This window comes from Sinocyclocheilus anshuiensis, unplaced genomic scaffold (assembly GCF_001515605.1).
Source record: "Sinocyclocheilus anshuiensis isolate Anshui unplaced genomic scaffold, SAMN03320099.WGS_v1.1 scaffold1082, whole genome shotgun sequence".
Lineage (NCBI taxonomy): Eukaryota > Metazoa > Chordata > Actinopteri > Cypriniformes > Cyprinidae > Sinocyclocheilus > Sinocyclocheilus anshuiensis.
Window position 1 is genome coordinate 2296375 of NW_015542379.1, and position 21140 is coordinate 2317514.

The window sequence follows — 21140 nt, forward strand, 5'->3', positions numbered from 1 at the left end:
GAAACGTGTTTTGTGCTAGAATAAATGAATGAATGAATGGTACTTCAATATTGTTTGATATTTTGTAAAACGACATTAACTACACCGCATTCGCAAAAAAAATTAAAAATTGATATGTAAATTTTTTGTAAATTTCAGCCTTAACAATAGGCAGTTGTGGCATACATGTGAATTATTTTAAATTTATAAAATTACAATATCAAACACAGTTTAGATATATTCAATTACAAGAAATAAAGTTGCAATTGTGAGATTTTATAAATAATTTACACAAATATTTGTTCTGCTCGTGTGATAAATGAGGCCTTTAACATAATCTATAAATAATATTTGTGTTTCCCCACTTGAACACATTGTGACAATTAACAACTCTGATGTCTACCTAAATTAGCAAATTGACCAATCCTAATTCTGACAACATCAACCGAGGCAACAATCCTCTCTGTTTTCCCTGTTTCTGTGTGCTGAGGGCTTCAGCAAGTATATTTAAATCTCCGAACTCAAATGCAAACTCAATGTGAATGCAAATGTTCTCAGGAAGTGCAGTGAGTGATGTGTCCAATTTTTATGCATTTCTCCTACTGTCAAGCCCCAGGTGAACCACTGCACACACACACACACACACACACACTGGCTGGCAGCGCAGAAGGGTCTAAGCGTGGGTGTCTGGAAGAGGTGCCAACAGATGCTACAGCCTCACACATTCAAATCATCCATCTTTTTTTTATTTTTTTTTATTGCCATCTCTCTCACTACTCCGCGACCCTCCGACACCCTCAGCAGGCATCCTTCTCTGAGCAGGGAGCCTTTCACAGCAGAGTAACGCACCTGTTTGTTTTATCCTGTCAGATTTACTGCCATTTCGGATGGATCAGGTCCAAGTGAAATGCTGTGCGGCTTCACTGATCAGGGCAGTATTAATGCAGAGTATAGGACAAGAACATGCTCAGGATCACCTGAATGCAACTGACATACGCTTATTTCAGTGTATCCAGCATTTCCAAGAATAGTACAATTAAATAAAAAGACAATGCAGACTTATGTTAAGGTCATGAGCTAACAGCTACAGTAGCTTTAAGCATCAACTGTCAGTTCTGCTCTTAGCTTCTGTTGATTATTTTCTTTACTCTTTGTCATGGTCAATTGGGAACTGGGTTGCACTTTATTTTGATGGTCCACTTTAGACATTCTACTAACTACAAGTACAGTAACTTTGCCACTACATGTCAACTAACTGTCATTAGAGTATCCGTAGATTGTTAGGTTAGGGATAGTAGAATAAGGGCTCATCCACATGAAGCCAGAGCTTTCCCTATCCAATTTTTTTTCCCTCGTTCTTCCGTAAACACGGCGTCATCTCAAGAAATATCTACGTACACACGAAACCACTGAAACTGACTCAAAACAATGTAGTATACATGTCAGACCAGTATGTGGTGCTGTAATTGGTCCACAGAGATACACTAAAAACTGAGAAGAAGACTTGGAGCAAGCGCATAAACCTTGCATGCTGTACACAAACCCAACACAATAACAAAGACGAACATGGAACAATACACTTATTATACAATTTATTCATCTATGTTAATGTTAGTTGTCGTTCATTGTTTGTTCATGTTGTTTTTGCTGTTACGTGACATAGCGGTGTCTGACTAGGGTCGAGACGTGGGGTGATGCCATCATCGTTTCACAAAATATATGGATTGACTGTACACATAAAAATGCAAGGGTGTCGTTTTCAGATTTATCCACTTTGGGACCCGGTTTAAAAAAAATAGCCATTTCAGGCTCCCAAAACACCAGATCCGTCTGGACAAAATGCCAATACGATACAAAATGTTTACGTTTACAGCTAAACGCATCTCCGTGTGGATGGGCCCTAAGTTGACATGTACTTGCAGAGTTACCAGTAGAATGCAGTGGCGAGCGGTGACTTTTTTAACCGGGTATGCTGAGTGATAAGATTAAGAACCCCCCTCAGCAAATCACTGAGAATGCGCTACAATCCTGAAGAGTCATAGCAATAGAGCGGAGGAGACAAAGCTGCAGAGAATCCGCTCGCCCGGAAGCTTCCGTAACTGACGTTAATTTTACATACTTATTCCTAACTCTTTAAGCTTTAAGTTACATTTCAAATGACAAGGAATCAACTTATAATCATGTTTATATCAATTATCCCGTGAACTTATTCTCTCGAATGGCCTGGGTATGCGGAGCATTCACAGCTTATATAGATGGAATGCCACTGGTAGAATGTCTGTTGGGGACCATGATAGCGAAGTGTTAGCAGATATTAAGTAAAGAGTCTACTAATGCTCTAATGACTACTAGTTGAAATGTAGTTGCAAAATTGCTTATAGTTAGTAGTGTTATGTTGGCTTGGACTTTGTTTGTGTAATAATATGTAACCAAAGTCCATTTGGAGGCAAACATTGTGAAACCAAACGCAGTTTATTGAACAAAAACTTGAACAAATACAAAATAAAGTGAATGACGGTGAATTTAACGGTAAAAAACTGCAAAAATTCTAAAGTAAAAACCTGTTAAATGGTTATCGGTAAGTTCCCATACTATATACGGTGAAACAATTGTATTGGACATTACATGTAATTTTACGGTAGTATACCGTTTTTGGAAGTGAAAAATAACTTATAATTTACAGTGAATAACCGTAAATTGACATTCCCAGAATTCCCTGCGTTGCATTTCAAATTTGATGTTTTTTTTTGTTGAAATAACGATGTTTCTTCTTAGTTTTTTTTTTTCTTATCAGTTTTGTACATTAGGGTTGTATGTTACATCTAACGTTGTTAAATTAATGTTTATTGCATTATTTAAGTTTCATGTGTGTTACCATGATGGTGTTTAGTGTTTGTTTGAATGACACTCTGCATCTTCTGTATATGTTCATATTTAAAAGCTGTGTGTGATAGGCTTTGGTTCATCATGTGACTCTCATCACCACCTGCTTTTGGTGGTTATCAGTGTATTACAAAGGTACAAAACAGATTTCAGTACTTCAATAGGAGCGGAGGAGACAAAGCTGCAGAGAATCCGCTCGCCCGGAAGCTTCCGTAACTGACGTTAATTTTACATACTTATTCCTAACTCTTTAAGCTTTAAGTTACATTTCAAATGACAAGGAATCAACTTATAATCATGTTTATATCAATTATCCCGTGAACTTATTCTCTCGAATGGCCTGGGTATGCGGAGCATTCACAGCTTATATAGATGGAATGCCACTGGTAGAATGTCTGTTGGGGACCATGATAGCGAAGTGTTAGCAGATATTAAGTAAAGAGTCTACTAATGCTCTAATGACTACTAGTTGAAATGTAGTTGCAAAATTGCTTATAGTTAGTAGTGTTATGTTGGCTTGGACTTTGTTTGTGTAATAATATGTAACCAAAGTCCATTTGGAGGCAAACATTGTGAAACCAAACGCAGTTTATTGAACAAAAACTTGAACAAATACAAAATAAAGTGAATGACGGTGAATTTAACGGTAAAAAACTGCAAAAATTCTAAAGTAAAAACCTGTTAAATGGTTATCGGTAAGTTCCCATACTATATACGGTGAAACAATTGTATTGGACATTACATGTAATTTTACGGTAGTATACCGTTTTTGGAAGTGAAAAATAACTTATAATTTACAGTGAATAACCGTAAATTGACATTCCCAGAATTCCCTGCGTTGCATTTCAAATTTGATGTTTTTTTTTGTTGAAATAACGATGTTTCTTCTTAGTTTTTTTTTTTCTTATCAGTTTTGTACATTAGGGTTGTATGTTACATCTAACGTTGTTAAATTAATGTTTATTGCATTATTTAAGTTTCATGTGTGTTACCATGATGGTGTTTAGTGTTTGTTTGAATGACACTCTGCATCTTCTGTATATGTTCATATTTAAAAGCTGTGTGTGATAGGCTTTGGTTCATCATGTGACTCTCATCACCACCTGCTTTTGGTGGTTATCAGTGTATTACAAAGGTACAAAACAGATTTCAGTATTTCAATAGGTTGATATATTAACATTATGTCAGTTAATGAAATGACGGTATTTAACTGTAAATTTAAGTTAAAACCATAAAACCTAAAATGTTGCTACCATATTTTTTAATGGTAAAATTCTAGCAACCTGACTAGAAAACATTACATCAGAACATGACAAAATAGGTGTGTTCGACTTGAAGCGGCACTGTGCAGACCGATTGTTGTATGGCTTCAAAGTACTGTGAGAGATATAGAGAAGATGGCTCCGTATGCTTTGCAATCGCTCTCACTGTACTCTGATGTCATACAACAATTGGTGTGCGCAGTGCCGCTTCAAGTCGAACACACCTATTACAATGGGAGCACATGGCAGAATAACACGAGGAGCAAGGGTAGCACATCACAAACAGGAAGCAGAACTGGGAGTATGAATTACAAAATAAAAGACATGAACACAAACAAAACCCAAACCAACCTGACAAGTAGTATGTCTAAAGTGGACTATCAAAATAAAGTGTTACTGTGAACTGACCTTCAGGGCATAAAAGTGATTGAGATTAGATTACAATGCATCTGTACCAGGCATTTCTGTTTGTAGTATAACCGATGTCCACTAGAGGGCCAGTTAAGAGTGAGGCAGACTAATCCTACTGAACTGTGTAGTAAGAGAAGGGTGACCACTTAAAGCGGTTTTCTGATTTACTCTGCTATCTCTAACTTGCTCTACCGCAAATATGATTTGTGTTTATGATAACTGAGAAGTACCTTGCTTTTTATGCCTCAGAGAGTTGTTATAAAACATACTAGCTGCGTGAATCTCAACTAACAGGCATTTTCAGCATGAAAAATACATCTCATGAAACATGATGCCATTTCATTTGAAAGGCAGACTGAGAGATGAGAAGCACTCGAGACAGGTGAGAATGGCTCTGTGGGTTGGAAGGGTCAGATTGTTTACATGCTCTTCTCGATACTCCCATGAGGCTTTGCGGCAAGACCCAGCTGAGTGTTCCATTAGCACAGGGCCGCACTGTGACATGGGAGCGCTGATCAAAATAACACTTATTAATCAAGAGAGATCACACACATTGTCCTTGAAAAGGGGCTTGCTCTCTTGTTCTCGCTTCCTCTTCCTTTTTTTCTTCCCTCTCTGTCTAATCTGGTGCAATTTTTCATCCAGGTAATTCACCACCTGTCCTCCTTCCAATACTCCCCAACCTCCCTCTCTCTCTCCTGACCCCTCTATCACACACACACACACACACTTACTCAGGTACATATTCGACTTTCCCTATTGCTTTGACTTCTTGCCTTCAACTTCTGTATGCCATTAGAGGAACCATAACTGCATCATTACCAGTGTGGGTGAATGGGCTGCCCTGATTTTGTACCAAGTTTGCCTCCGACCAATCAGGGACAAAAAGCTATAAAAGGACACCAAGGTTACCACCGCATGAAACATCAGCTGAGATGTAAAAAAAGAGTGTATCACTGAAATCGAGTTGCTCAAATTTGACATGAAACCACAGTGGAACCTGTCTATTATCTTAATACACATGGCTTGTCTTATTGTGTTTGATTCAATGGGTTTCAGTTTCCTACAATCACATGTCTCCAGTCTGATATGGAATGCAGCAGTCAAAACATTGGGACTTATGATGTCATAAGTACGTGTGTATGCATTGTTGTAAAAGTTGCATTATGTTTCAAATCTCCATTATAGTGATTAATGTCCTGTTCGGTGAAGTTTCTTCCATATCAATGAGCATTTAAAATGTTTTTTTGTTTGTTTTTGTTTGTTTGTTTGTTTGTTTTTTTGGGGGGGGGGGGTATATATAATGTAGCACTCAGCTCAACTTAAAATGTAAGGTTAGTGAGCTTTAATCCACAAATAAAAACACAAGTTTATAGAATATATTATATGTGATGAAATCACAGACCAACATTAATTGTTAAGCTGATGCAACATTTTTCCCTTAAACTGAGTATACTCAAAGTCCTGAAGCTGGGTGCCTCAAGATTTTGAGTTTTCTCGAATTCGTTTTTGTGTGTGTGTGTGTGTGTCTGCGCAACTCTGATGCAAGAGTTTCCCTCTATCATTGACATTTTTTTTTCTTTTACTTGAAAAAAATTTGGTTTTCTCTGTCCAATCAATTTTCAAAGTGCATCATCAGTCTGTTGAACCCTCACCACAAAACTTGACATTGCAAGGTCTTGCTGTTTAATATTGTAAGTTGCTCATACTAAATGACCTGAAAGCTGACAACAGTACAATACAACTTCAAAATGGAAGTTGGAAATTTTACAGCGTACTGATTAGTTGATCAATTACTGTATTTCACACTTGTTCTAAAGAGGACAACAGGAAAACAAAATTCTGTCTAGTATTGCAACACTCCCACTTTTCATAATCCAGTCAATTCCCATTGTATAAAAGCCATCCTTTTTTGTTTGTTTTGTTTTACTTACAAAATATCAGATTTCATTTAAAATAATAAGAAAAAAAGATTATGGAAGTAAAATGAGTTTTACTTTGAGTCTAATATTATTATATAGCATTATGTCATCCAACCTTCATCAACTTCCTATCTCTGTACTGTTTTTTTTCTCAGCAATCTGATGATTTATACTTAGGATCTAGGGGGCCAGAGGGATCAGCAGGGAGTGTGCCAGAAGAGCTAGCGATAGCAGCTAATTAGCAGCAGCTGCTGATGGGATCGTGTTGTGGACGCTGCCAGAGGAGGCTTGACAAAATTGTTATCAAACGCAATTAGAGGAAGACAGGCAGGTTTTTCTGAGACAAAGAACCCTGGGCTAACTCTGAAAATAGCATATATGTGAATGTGTGCATACACACCTGTGGAGAGCTTAGAGTGTATGGTATAATATAAACTGTTCATACAGTTTATACAGTAAAGTATATAGTGCTTTTTTCACTGTTTATCACATTTTCTCTCATAATTTCGTTCTTTTTGGCATATATGTCTAAGGCAATCACGCTCAGATCTGCACCAAAATAATCAGTCCAAGATCACCTAAACGAGGTGATATCGGCCCAAATGAAAATGAACCCTGGAGAGGTTCACTTATGCTAAGAAATCTATCCAGCATATGAACCAACAAAGCAAGCTGTATTATAATTCATAATGGGAAATGTGTTACGTAAAAATACACATAAAAAGTGTTTGATTCTGTGGGTTAGCACATTATTTATCACATTATAAAGAACACCTCTTCTCATAGCTTTCTTCTTCTGAAACCAAGCAGGAAAAAAATAAATAAACAGCATTGTATCAATTTAAGTCCCTGTTTTGGAACAAAGCACACAATCTACAATCCACAGCCTGTGAATCCAGGTTGACTTGGCATTAACTTCAACCAATGGAAGATGTTTTGGGCTAATAAGTAAAACAGCAATGGAAAGAAGAAAATTCCAGCATATTAAAATATTATTATTATTATTATTATTATTATATTTTTTTATGGTAACAATAATGGCCAAATTGAGAATTATAAAAAAAAATTGCAACATTGACAACAACACAAGCTGCATCAGTGAAGATATGCAAGCTTTTGTTTCACACCTGCATCATTTCCACTGTCTGAGAATGGGTTGTCAGATCGCTGCTGCTATATGCTATGTGAAGAGACATCTACATATGCGAAACTTAAACTTGCTAACTATTTCTGGAAGAGTAGTTGACTAGTACAAAGTAATACTCATGTAAGTCCTAGTTTTATGCAGAGAGCATTAGCAGATTTCACACATACCCTCATAAACACGCACACTCACGTGGGGCAGTCGTCCCTGCATTAGCAGATGGCTGAGTAGGAAGGAAGGCCTGTTGCTCAGCCAGCCATAGGCTTATGACCATCGCTAAAACTCTCTAGAACATTCTATTATCTCTAACTCTTACCCCGCTGTGCAGTTACAAAGAGTAGTCAGACTGTAATGGTGAAGAAAACTTTAAAGGTGAGAGGAACAGGAAGGCACAGCAAGGAGTTGTCCAACCGCTCCACATGTTCCTCCCCGAAGCCCCTTAAAAAAGCTTATAAAAAAGCTACTAGAAACAGCTATCTCGACAACCCTAAAACTGAAGCTGAAAGAAAATATTTAATTTTCAGAAAGGATGTAAGCAAGTGTTGCTAGCTGTTACACTGGCTAATTCCACCATTGATAGCCAGGTGTGAGTTTTGTTTATTTTTGAATGCATGTTTAGCATCTGTGCACGTCATTGGAGTAGGCACTCATATGTCTGGTTTAGTATGGATGATGTGAGCGTGACCATGTGTTCATGTCTATGTGAATGTTGGTGTGAGTATTTAAGTGTTTATGGGAGCTTGTGCGTCCCAGGTGAGACGCCGGCTGCTGTTGCCGCCCTGTGAGACTGGGTGGGTGTTGCTGGGTCTGGCTGAGGCAGGAGATTAGCAGCAGATGTGAATTGTCAAGCCTTGTGTTTGGTTCATTAGCTGCTCTTCCACTTGCACCAAACGCAGCTGTCACTTGGCCCACAGAGCAGGGGTGTGTGGCTGTGTGTCTGTGTATGCATGCTAAAAACCTATATGTCAACCCACAATAATTAGTTTGCATGACTGAACACACAACCCTGAATTCTTCTAAACACACATTGTTTGCAGTTTTCAATAAACAGTCTTATTGCATCACCATGTGAACTGGTCCATATCTTTCCCCACAGATCTCTACAGTCTATCTACAATCTACAATTAAACATGGATGAGCATCCTTCTTTCAGTGTACCATACTGTATGTATGTGTGTATATATATATATATATATATATATATATATGTATATGGTGTATGTTATGTAAGATATATTTTTATTTAGCATTTTGTTTCAATAAATTGTTAGGTGCTTAAAACAACACAAGAAAATACTGATTAGGGAAATATTTTGCAATATTTACTTTTAGAATAAGACCTTTGGTTCTCTATTGTCTTTGAGTGTTTAAAAATGTTTAAAAGAGCAGGAGAGAGAAAGAGACAGCTAAAAACCCTTTTGGGACGGCGCAAACTCACTGGCATAAGAATGGAAGCCTGCACTCTAGTGTTGTTAATGAAATCCCTCCTGCCTAATTATGGGAAAAAGCACAATATGTTTGGGATGCGCTCAGTGCAGCTCCTGACAGGCACTAAAGAGTCATCGACAACTAAAGAGCGACAGAGTAAGCACGCAGAGAGGAAGAAAGCAATTGTAGTAGGGGGAAAAAATTGTCAGAGAGTGGGAGGGAGAATAAGTTATCAGGCCATTTTGCTGAGGGAAAAAAGAAAATTCTGCTACTACACACACGTCTAAATGAGACTATTGCTGTAGAATATAGCTATCCACTCCAGAAGAGGTAGGTCAGTGAGAGCTATACACTCCACACACCCAATCAATTAATCTACGTCTAAATACCTTCTCCTCCTAAATGACTCCTTGAACCTCTTACAAAAGGGTGGGTAAGGTAAGTTAATTGCAGCTACTCTAAAACCCACAGAAACAATATTATCATTTACCTTCTCGTAAGAAAACCAAACCAATTTCACTTTCTGAAGAGGCGAATGCATACTGCCTCCTCTAATGGGCTTATATATTTGTCGTGCATACACAGGGTGATCTAACCCATGGAAAATATCCAATCAAATACGGAAAAAAAAGAGCGGAGTGAATAAGATGAACCAATAGACTGGATAATTCAAAAACTTAGATCTGAAGTACAGAGAAAGGTATATAATAAGAAAACTACTGCACAAGGCATCAAGGATCAGACAGCCTTACTGATGGAGGGCTCTGTAACTAAAAATATCCAGTTTACACAAAACGCTCAACATTGCTCTTGCACTAATGGTTTTCATATGAAGAAGTAATCTGGAGTTTATTAAAAAGTGATTAGCCCTGTGGAGCAACGTCCACGGAATCACGTCGGGGACACCAATACAATAGTGTTTACCTGTGATGAGACAGTCCCTGACTCTACTGAAGAGAGACAGACAAGCAAAGAAATATTACGAGTCGCATGATGTAGCATTCCAGAACAGGGTGAAGAAAAAAGGGTATTGGCAGTGCCAATTGTTGGCAGTGGGGCTGGTGCCAGTGCCTGCTCCTGCCAATCGCTCCTCAGTGGCCCTGTGAGGAAAACGCATTGTGCTTCCTTCCGATTACATTTGTTTACCAGCTTATTTTTTTTGGCAACGTTGTCATCACCACAGAATGGCGTATGAAAATATTGTCATTAACATCATCCCAGGTCACCATCATGCTGCAGCACAGACAGCGAATATATGAGAAATGAGAGTTGCAAGAAGAAAGGAAGTGGTTGAATCAAAAGACACACAAAGTAAAGAGAAAATGTTTTGAACAGTAGACAGGAGCAGGGAAGAAAAAGCAATCGTATCACATTCTCTTAAATTACACACCTTGCTGAGCTGACGTGGGAGTGTGTCGTGCCGGGGGCAGGTGCTTGGCCACGGACTAAAAGAAGGTGCCATGCTCTGTGCTGGCTGCCAGTGAATCTGTTAATTAAGCATGCTGGTTGTAATTGCAGCCATTCATGAACCCAGAAGCTGAAGTAAATGCTAGGTTCATTGTTGGTGGCAGAGTTCGGGTTGACTCAAAGAGGAGAGCCCCCGTGTGTACGGTGTGAGGGGGGTATGATGTGAGTCACTGAGGGAACAGCAGAAAAAGAAACTGGGACGAGGGAGAGCGGGTAGCAGACTGACTAAAATGCTGCTCGCTTCAGGCGCTCAGCAGCTGCTCTCAGGCAAATACCCAGCTGTACAGTAGCCTGGCTCTACCAAAGCGGTTAGGACTGAGTACAGCGCTAAATCAAGAGCTTGTGTTGTGGAGGTTACAATACAGCAACTGCCCTCAAATGCTCCCACCAGACCAAGTGAGCAAATATACATTACTGAGTGTGCATCACCTGGAACGCATCACAGTCTATTTTAAGTAAACACGCACAGGTCACTCCAAAATCAAAATCGCTTCACCAGGGGATTTAAGCATTATAAGCATTATGAAGGGACTTTTAGCAGCTCTCAAATTCCATAGAAGTATGCATTTTTCTTGTCTCTGTAAGAAGATGTTACTAAATGTAACTGAAACTGTATCCTATTTCTACTTAAATACAGGGTACTGTTGAATGACTGCAGATTAAATTTAAAAAAATTCTAAACTCACATCAGACTTGTATATAACCGATTATATTCAGCTAGAACAAAACCAGCTAATCTTGTTTTATTATTATTATTATTTTTGTAATCCATGCTATAGATGTTAGTGTGAATGATTCATCCATGTCTATGCTTATTTACAAAAAAAATAAATGAATTAATGTTTAATCAAAATTTCATAGCTCGATCTTAAAATGAAACAGACTTCCGCTACTTCTATTCCATAACAACTTTAAAGTCTGTTTGCCAAAAAAATGTGTGGCACAGATATATTTACTACACAAAATAAATACAATATAGCTAGATTTAAATTGGGGGGATACCATTGTTAAATATCCCCACATTGCCAATCCCAGCACTAAAACCCCTCTGAACGTTAAAGGTCCCATATTGTCAAAACTGAAATTTCCTGGCTTTTTTCACGATTACTGAGGTCTAGGGGCTATTTAACTACCATATAAGTTTCAAAACAGTCAGTCCACAGTAACATTCACACAGCCTACTTAAAGTTCTAGCTATTTTTCACAAACCGTTGTGACTTCCGTAAAAAGTTGACGTCAGAACTACACAGTCATTGCCTTCAGTCACTACCCGAGCACCGCCCACCGTCCCACTCTCCTTTTGCCAAACCCCCAGACAACATCGCGTCCATGCTTTTGCTGAGCAAGGACAATTACCATTGTGTATGAAATGTGATATATAAATAAACTTGTCTTGCCTTGCCTTGCCTAACAAGTCATTAAAGACATACCAGTATGACTATGCAAAAACTTGACTATTATTTGGATACTGGATAGAGAAAAGACAGTCATGTTGGTGGTGGAGGGTGCTTAGCAAGGAACTCTCACAAGGAGCTACTCATGTAAGCTCAAAAGCTTATCCATCGAGAGCAGACCTCCTTTAGATGGTCCCTGTGCTTACAAATCACTCTGTGAGGTGAGACCTAAAACCTGTTATTTTTAAGTATTTACTCTTCTCAATATACCTAGGGCCAGATTAGATTTTATCTATGGTACAACCGATCGGTTTGATTTATTCCTCAAAAACACTGCTCTGATTTGTACAGTGCATCCCTGTAATTGGTCTGGCTGTTTACCCCTCCCTTATTTTCTGGCCATCTTCACAATCTAAGCGTATCGTTTTCTGTTCAGATCATTCGCCTCGTTTGTCTTCGCTGAGTACTTGAGAGCTAATCTATAACAGGCTGTGCCCTGGATCGGATTAATGAGGTATGCGTTATGCTAATGTCGCTATGGCAGGTGCAAAAGTGTGTGCTCCCGCTGAAGAGATATATCAGGCAGTCTGTGTGAATCCTATAGCCACCAGGGCCCAGGCATTACTGTTTTCTGTCACTAGTACTTTCATTGGCTAATGCATGGCTTAGGGAACATTTAACATTTTCAAATAAAAGGCCACACTAAAGAGAAGTGATCTTTAGCAGGCCTTGAGGTCCACAGCTATGTTCTTGTTCAGTAATGATAGCTTTTTTGTGTCAATGCCTATATTATGCACATATTTATTAAGGGATAATTGACACAAAAAATGGTGACTAATGTGCTCTATTTCTGCACACTAATTTTGTACTTAATATACTAAAAATTATTAATTAGTACTTCTTAAGATAAACTTAAGATCAACTAAGTGTACTCAACTGTGCTATTTTGTGACACCATGAATATAAACTAAAATGCGCTTTTAACATACTATATCTGTATTTAAAAAAATTATAAAAATCTTGTAGTACACTTGAACCCATCTTTCATACACTAGTACACTCAAGTCTACTACAAACGGTGACTAAATACATTTTTTAATACAGAGATAGTATGTTAAAAGCACATTTTAGTTAGCCTTTACCGTTTAAGATACTTGTTCGTTTTACTATAGAAAGCACTCAAGGTTTCCCCCGCATGCTTTTTCTCACAAAAACACAACCTTCGAAATCAACAGGATAGGCAGCAGGAGCCTGGTGACATATGATGTGTTTTATTGTGTTGTCCCTCCTCCTGCAGTGCATAAACACCTCAGCCCTGTGAAGTAGCCAAGGGGGAATTAGCCATCGACCTCGTAAATAACTTTCTCACCTCTAGTCAATAAGTAATTTCACGTTACCCCACTATCGAACACAGTAATCACCGTGAAAAGTGACTGGAAAGGAGAAAGAGTCTCTGGTTTTGTGGTGTGCACCACTTTCAGCCGCACATGCTTTTACTGACTACACACATACGCGCACATATATACACCGCCGTTGTGTGCTACGTTTTGAAGAAAGGAGACCTAATCTTGATCTGTTCTGATGGCTGAGAATCTGAAAGGTGTGTGTTTGTGCGTGTGTGCATGTGGCTGAATGTGGTGCTTTTGATAAAGATGTCAGATGCAGCTGATTAGCTAACCTTTAGTAAGCTCTTCCTGAAACTCGGAGACAGAGAGAGAGGAGGAGATAGGTCAAACTGCAGGAGGAAGTCAGTGTCGCTTCCAAGGCAACAAACAGGAAAGGTGGTGCTCCTGTGACCAGAATCCTCGACAGGAGATAAGCGCAGATTAATTACTAGTGCAGCGTAGCAAAGGCAACCCTCGGTGGTCGTAAGTCTCCAGTGTCAGGTGTAATATATGATTTTAATGTTTCTTTCATATGAGTTTCATTCATCATATCCTTACAGATCTGTAAATGAACTCTGCATGTGTGCCTTAAATGTGTAGACTGCAGAGCTGATTGTAAATTACGGAATTTTGGCATCTTGTCATCTTCCAGCAGTGTGCACTTGAGACAGCCATATAAAAGAATCATTACTTTTCAGTGTTCTCTTTAAGATCAGTATCTAATATTGAGCCGAAAATTGCTTTTCTAAAGCCTTTCTGACACTTGAAGAAAGAGAGCGATCAAGAACATATTTTTACAGTAGGTGGACACTGTGGGAATGCAGTGCATTAATCTGATCCGTAGGATGTTGTTTTGCCACAGCTCACTGAGATTCTGAACCATACAATGAAATGCAATAAAAGCAGGTTTGTTATGTGTTGGTAGAGTAGTTTCTGTAAAGCGGGCATAAACAGAATAATGAATCTGAGGTATTCAACACTTCCCCCTCTTAGCGATGCATGTGGCAGCCCTATCCTCAAAATAATTTTCAAAATAAAAATAAAATCTATCCCTAGCGCATGTCTATAGATCAGTGTTCCTCTCCTAAAGCCCTCATCATACCATATCATCTTGCCGTCTGAGCTTCTAAGGCCCTCTGAGACCAGACTTATATCACCTACATCTCAGTTTCACAATATAGACCTGAGACTAGACCAAAACCAGAGGTGTGATTGACTTTCCCTCTGTCTTCCAATCAGCCTCTTGAGACCTTAGACTGACTTGATGAGGATTTCAAGATTGTCACTAGGCACTACGCTGCTGTCCAGGGCTCTAAGGAATGAGAGTGAGAAAGTTGGGATCACAAATTCTTACTACCCTCTTCACATTTTCACTTCTACAGACAATTTCCCTTGGCCATTTAGTGCAAGGAGCACAGGACAAAAGGAGGTTGTCCACCATTTGTAGCAAAACCATCCAACTCTGTTTCCGGAGGGCCACTGTCTTCAGGAGTTTAGTTCTAAACCTGTTCATACACACCTTCGTGCAATTTCCAAGTTATTCCGGTCACACTTTATTTTAAGGTCCAATTCTTGCTATTAACAAACCATTAACTATGACTTTTGCCTCAATAAACTCCTAATTTGCTGCTTATTAATAGTTAGTAAGGTAGTTGTTAAGGCTAGGGTATTGATGAAGATTATGGATGTAGAATATGGTCATGAAGAATGTGTGCTTTATAAGTACTAATAAACAGTCAATATGTTAATAATAGGCATGTCAATAAGCAACTAGTTGATAGTGAGAATTGGTCCCTATACTAAAGTGTTACCGTAATTCTGAAGAGAACAGAGGTCTGTAATATTTGGAGAAAACAACCTGATAGTCTTCCCATTCCTCTAAATGGCTCAGTATACTAAAACAAGGACATATTTGCTATTTAAATTGCGTAGCTTCTGATTCTCAACAGATATGTCCATCTATCCACCTATTCTCCAAACCACTTGTCTTTTGTAGAGTTATGGTGATGCTAGATCCAATCCCAGGATCTTGGCCAAAAGCGCTACTCTATCTTTTGTCCTGCTTGGTGTCTCAGGGAAACAACCTGGATGGATCTCTAGTCCATTACAGGACTAACAAACACAGACATTGTCCAAAGGTGTGAGTGAGAGTGTAAATGTCTATTTACTGTCTCCAATTCACCTACGTGTATGTTGAATTCTTTGGATTGTGGAGAAAACCCAAGAGCCAAGAGGGTTCTCCAACAACACAGGGATACAGTACATCCGATTTGTTCATCCACTGTATTAATATGTATTGCTTTTTCATACTACGCTTCATGGAAGTTCCCATATCGAGATGGAGGGAGGCTCTTTAGCTGTCAGGAACAGCAAATCAGTGATAACAGCAATGCTACACTATCTTTTGTCCCGCTTGGTGTTTCTCTCTCTCTTTCTTGTGTCTCTCAGTAATGATGGAGAACCAGTATTGATGAAAAGCGATAACAATCCACTCTAGGACTGTACAACCATGCCGGCACATCCGATACCATCAACAGCTCTCTCACATTCGTACCTCACCATTAATGCGAACGCTCACACCTACGCAAGAACACACTCTCAAACAAACATATGTACAAGCACACTTTGTCCAGAGACATATTAAAGACAATGCGCCGCACTGCTCACTGCTTCCCACAGAATGGCGCTCAGGGGGGAATGTTTTTAAGCAACGTGGAATAGAGATAGAGGAAGTGAAAGAAAGTGTGAGTGAGAAAGAGAGAACACACAAAGGCAGACTGCTTGAAAGCCCATTAGAGAAGGAAAAACACAAAAGGCTAGGAATAGCAGACAGGTTCCATTTTAGCCCGCTGCTCCTTGCGGCCTGCTCATTAAGGGCCCTGCGGGCAAAGGGTTTCGCCGACAAGCATCTGACAAGGTGAAAAGAGCCGGGCCTCCGTTACACAGCGGCAGGCCCTTCAAAAGTGAAGGGAGAAGCCATTAGTCTTCCCACAACCCTGGCTGTGAAGTGAGCCTAACTGAAGCTGAAAGGTCCGTCACACTTTTAAACCTAAGCAACAAGCACAGGTGGTCACAACAAGCCGTCTGCTTTTGATAGGTCAGAGACAGAGGCCTATCATAGCGTACGGGTGTTTTGTCCTTAAAACAAGTGACTGTCCAATCTGTTGCTATTTGCCTGCGTACACATTCCTCCCTCCCTCTCTCAGCCTTGTGGTAGCTCGTTTGTCAAGAAAACCTTGCTTGCAAATGAAACCTGGCAGCCTTTCATTGTGATAGATGTGTGAACACAGGACAGTATGTGTATCTGTGTGTGTGTGTGTTGGCAGGCACCCTGCTTCCATAAAGCATGTTACCGTGATAAATACTGTGGTAAAATCATTGACCTCTTGGAGCACTGCATGTATTTTCTATGAAAGCAGCACACCTTCTAACACAAACAGAAAAAGGGAACTATAAAAGGCAGCAGAAATATGATGAGAAGTGTAGGTTGTTTGTGGCTGCCAAGTGTGCATTTATCAGCATTTACATGTGGCTTACGCAATCAGAATTTAGAGTTGGAGCTATCTGTTTTATAATAAGGGTCATTGTACCAGTGTATGTTTAGAGATTGATACTGAGCTGCTGTTGTTAATGTTCTTGCTGTTGTTTGGTATTTTTGTTTCGACAGTATTATTGTTCAATTTGCAGAATATCATTTTTTGTTAATTATATGAGAAAAAGGTAGAGCTTGACAAAAAAGAAAAAGAAAGGTGATGGCATGTGCTTTGAAGCCAACACAACTGGTAATTTATGCTTGCAGAGACTGCATCAGGCAGTCTGTGTGACAGATGTTGCACTCCCAGAATACATTTGGCTCATTAGTGCACAGCAAACAGAAAGGATGCAAGAGATAACCTGCTTCTTATCACTGCCCACAACACTGACCTATTCATGGCAGGAGTGTGTGTGGCAAAATAGTAAGGGGGGGGGAAAGATGAGGGACATCAAAAGCAAAGAGAGATAAAACAAAAAGATTTTTACATTTCTGTAGCTAACATGGGTGTTTGCTCATGCAAATCACACCACTATGACAGCTAAGGAGTTGTGGGTATTTACCAGGGCACTGCAAAGTGGTTTCTAAGATGTTTTGACAGTTTTAAGTCCAATGCTATGTAGTTTTTGCTGACTGGCTTGTAAGTCTCTTTGATATTGTGGTTCCTCGATCTGTTCAGGTCCCTCCTACAATGTTATTATATAGACCAATTTGGAGTTGACGTCACTGGTTACATCACTGCAGTTGCAAAGGGTGCAAAGTTTAGTTCTCCCTTACACCTACATAGCCCTAAATATGCTAAATGTTGGAGCATACAATGTATTTTCTTTTGAAACGCTACACTGAATAAATGCGCAAGGGGTTGCATTCTGAATGTAAGACATAGTCGGCAGACCTCCTCAGAACACTGCAGTTAAGCTGAAGGCTCCCAAGGGTAAGCAGAGAATAGGTTCTGAGGGGAAAGAAAGAAGAAAAAAAAAACTTTTTGGCAGAAAGGCTTTGCAAAGATAAAAACTAGGTAGGGAACATAACAGCCCTGGACTAATTTACCATACACAGAAACCATGTTAACATCATTCAATTAATTAATATTTGACGGGCAGAATAACTGAGCTCAGTTACTGGAGTGAGCAGATACAAGAGGTTGATTTGTAAATGAGTATCCTTTGAATAAATTGAGCTCAGCATAGAACACTATAACTTTAAAGGAGTCATATGATGTTGCTAAAAAGAACATAATTTTGTGTATTTGGTGTAATGAAATGTGTTTCTGTGGTTTAAGGTTCAAAAAACACATTATTTTCCACATACTGTACATTATTGTTTCTCTTCTATGCCCCGCCTTTCTGAAACACGTAGATTTTTACAAAGCTCATTGGTCTGAAAAGCGAGGTGTGCTCTGATTGGCCAGCTATCCAGTGCGTTGTGATTGGCCGAATGCCTTAAGCTTGTGACGGAAATGTTATGCCCCTACCATATTGTGATGCAGTGTCCTGGCGCGACAAGACAAAAGCAATAAAACCCATTATAAATGAAGCATTTGTTGCATCCAGTGGGGACATAATTACAGATTATAATGACTTATACTGTCTTTTAATGCGTTGCGTTGCATCGTGCCGTGTAAATATAAAACAATGTCTGCATTTGTGATCGTAGAAATGACAAACAACAAGCGCTACTTGCACACAAAACAAAGTACAATGAAGAACAAAGCAAGTGTTTTGTGTTTTTATTCAGCTGGAATTTCCAATTAGTGGACTGAAAAAAGGTTTAACGCATTCCATTGTGCAGCACTGTCAGTGCCGTGTCCGCAGCCTTCAGAAAACTTCCACAACTGCGTCCACATCAATCTCCTTTGTTGCCTAGTCTGTATTTTCTGTTTCTTTCTCCTATTTTTTTCTTTTTTAGACAAGTTTTATTGACTGAATGGAGTTGAGTGACACAAGGAGCAAATTGTGCCTTCAACTATAGGGAAAGATTTCTCATCACATAGAGATCAGCACTGAGTCACCAATCATCATTTTTAGATGCCGTTTCTGACAGGATGTTGTGCTTACCTGCGGGCACGCTGAGATGGAATGTAAATGTGTAGACAGCAAGTTCTGCACTACTTCGACTACTGCAAGCCATGGTATTATTGGTAACATAACCTATTACTAAGACAAAGAAAGCAAGTTTGTGAAAGAACAGAAACTAAACTTAAAGTATGAACAAAATCATTTTGCAGACAAAACCCTTTAGCTCTTATATTCCTAATGAATGCTTGATAGTCTGGTTTAATTCTTCTTCAAAGCCTGACTTCTCACTATCATTGGTTAAAAAAAAAAATAAAAAAAACCCAATTAGACCAAAAGGGGGCATATGATCAACAAGTACAACAACCACAAAAATGTAACATTCAGGGGCAGGCAAATCAAAAAAAAAAAAAATCGACATGGCTGCTTTTTAATTCCACCACTCTGGGCGAGATTCCAGCACAGCAGAGGAAAGCCAGAGGGAGGATTGGCTACAGCTGCAGGCTTTATCTCCCCTTAAAGCTTCTTTCAATAAAAACAATGAAATTCACCAAATTATTACTGCTATTATCATTTTAATAATATAGGACTGTTCACACTACTTGACACAGAAAGCCGAGGAGAATTACAGGCATGTTATCAAGACAATAACATAAAAACATGACTCACATTATTTACAAACCTTTCAAGACAACATGAAATTAAAATGTACCCTATTTACTTAATGTCACTAGATTCATAAATTCATTTTATTCTAAGAAAATGCTGGTTTTCATAATTGTTCGCCAAAAACCTTCTCCAAGTGGTTCTGTTGATGTAACATGAGGGAACACACACACACACGTTTGTTTCTGTGAATTGTGGGGACTTTCCATAGACTTCTATTACTTTTATACTGACCAAACGGTATTCTCTATCCCCAAACCCAACCCTAACCATACCCCTTACAGAAAACCTGTTTGCATTGTTACACTTTCAGATAAACATAATTTACAATTTTTTTTCCCCCTGGTGGGGACCGCAGGCAATATATATATAATTATTCTCTACATTTTTTCTAAAGGTTTTACTTGTTTTACATTCCCCACATTGTTAACAGTCATGTTGCCTTATTAGCACAAGCTTCTGCAATTTGTTTAGGACAGGAGTGGGTGATGTGCTGCAATGTCGAATTCACAGTCTCTCAGTCCCAGCAGTTGAAGAGCTGTGTTTGACAGGTAAATACACTCTCCTTATTGTACTCAACACTTCTCACCTTAGCAAATAGAGATAGAAAGGTAGAGCAAAGAACACGTGCCAATTTTCACAGGCTTATTTGTCCAGTCGTGTCTGGGGTCTGTGTTTATTGAGATAGGCAGACATCCAGACCTCTTAGTCATAAAACAGATAATGCTGCTCTTCTCCAAATGGACCTGGTCAGATAATTTTTTATCAGTCTGAGAAAGAATTTGGACGCCAAGTCATTTGTAGATGTCACGCTATTTTTATATTTCTGTCTTTGACGTAACAGCTCAGGACACAGACAGTCGCTGGTTAAGGGTTTGAGACCGTGCTTGTTATTGTGGTGCCATCAGCCAATCAGTGCTGGCATGCCCTGCGTTCCTTTCGGAAGGGCTCATCCCTATGCCCTGATCCCTATGCCCTGATCCCTTCAAAGGGTTTACCCCTTCATTCCGAAGGGCCCTTTGAAATGGCCAGTTTTGAGCACTTCGGTTTGGAACGACCCTTCAATATGGCGGCCATGATTGTTTTCACTCCGAAGTGCCCTTCGGAGGGCAATATATCCCGTTTGGAACGCACTGATGATGTCATTCTCCTGCAGGTCTGGAGTTATTAGTCCTATTTAGAGCTCAGATGATTTGCTCAAACTTTCTCATGAGATAGATAGATAGATAGATATATAGATAGATAGACTCTGCTTTTGTCAGCGATACTGTGTTTGTGTATCTGGCTGTTTCATCTGTCTCTGTCAGAGTACAAGCAACACTTTGCTGCTGGGTTGTTTCATCCTAGAATGCATTCATTAGATGTCCAGAGTATTTCTGTTTGTTCTGAGAACTTTGACTTGGGGGAGAAGCAGGACTCCACAGCATCTGACACAGCGTCACTCTATATCTGATACACGACACTCAAAAACACAATAATTGGACGACAACAGCAGTGAAAGGAAATATAAACATCTACATTTCCATACCATTCCATTCCAAGATGATCCTTGGTTTTACTGTGCATATTAAAAGGTAGCAGGGTAAAAGTGCACAGTAGCTATATTAATTCATATATGATAATTAAGTCACATGTAATCATATTCCTTTCAG

General features: G+C 39.2%; 1 protein-coding gene across 8 annotated transcripts in view; it reads left to right on the plus strand.

The window, feature by feature from the left end:
- kirrel3b (kirre like nephrin family adhesion molecule 3b) overlaps nucleotides 1-21140 on the plus strand; it is a 201267-nt gene that overhangs the window by 55690 nt on the left and 124437 nt on the right. The gene's annotated exons all lie outside the window — the stretch shown is intronic.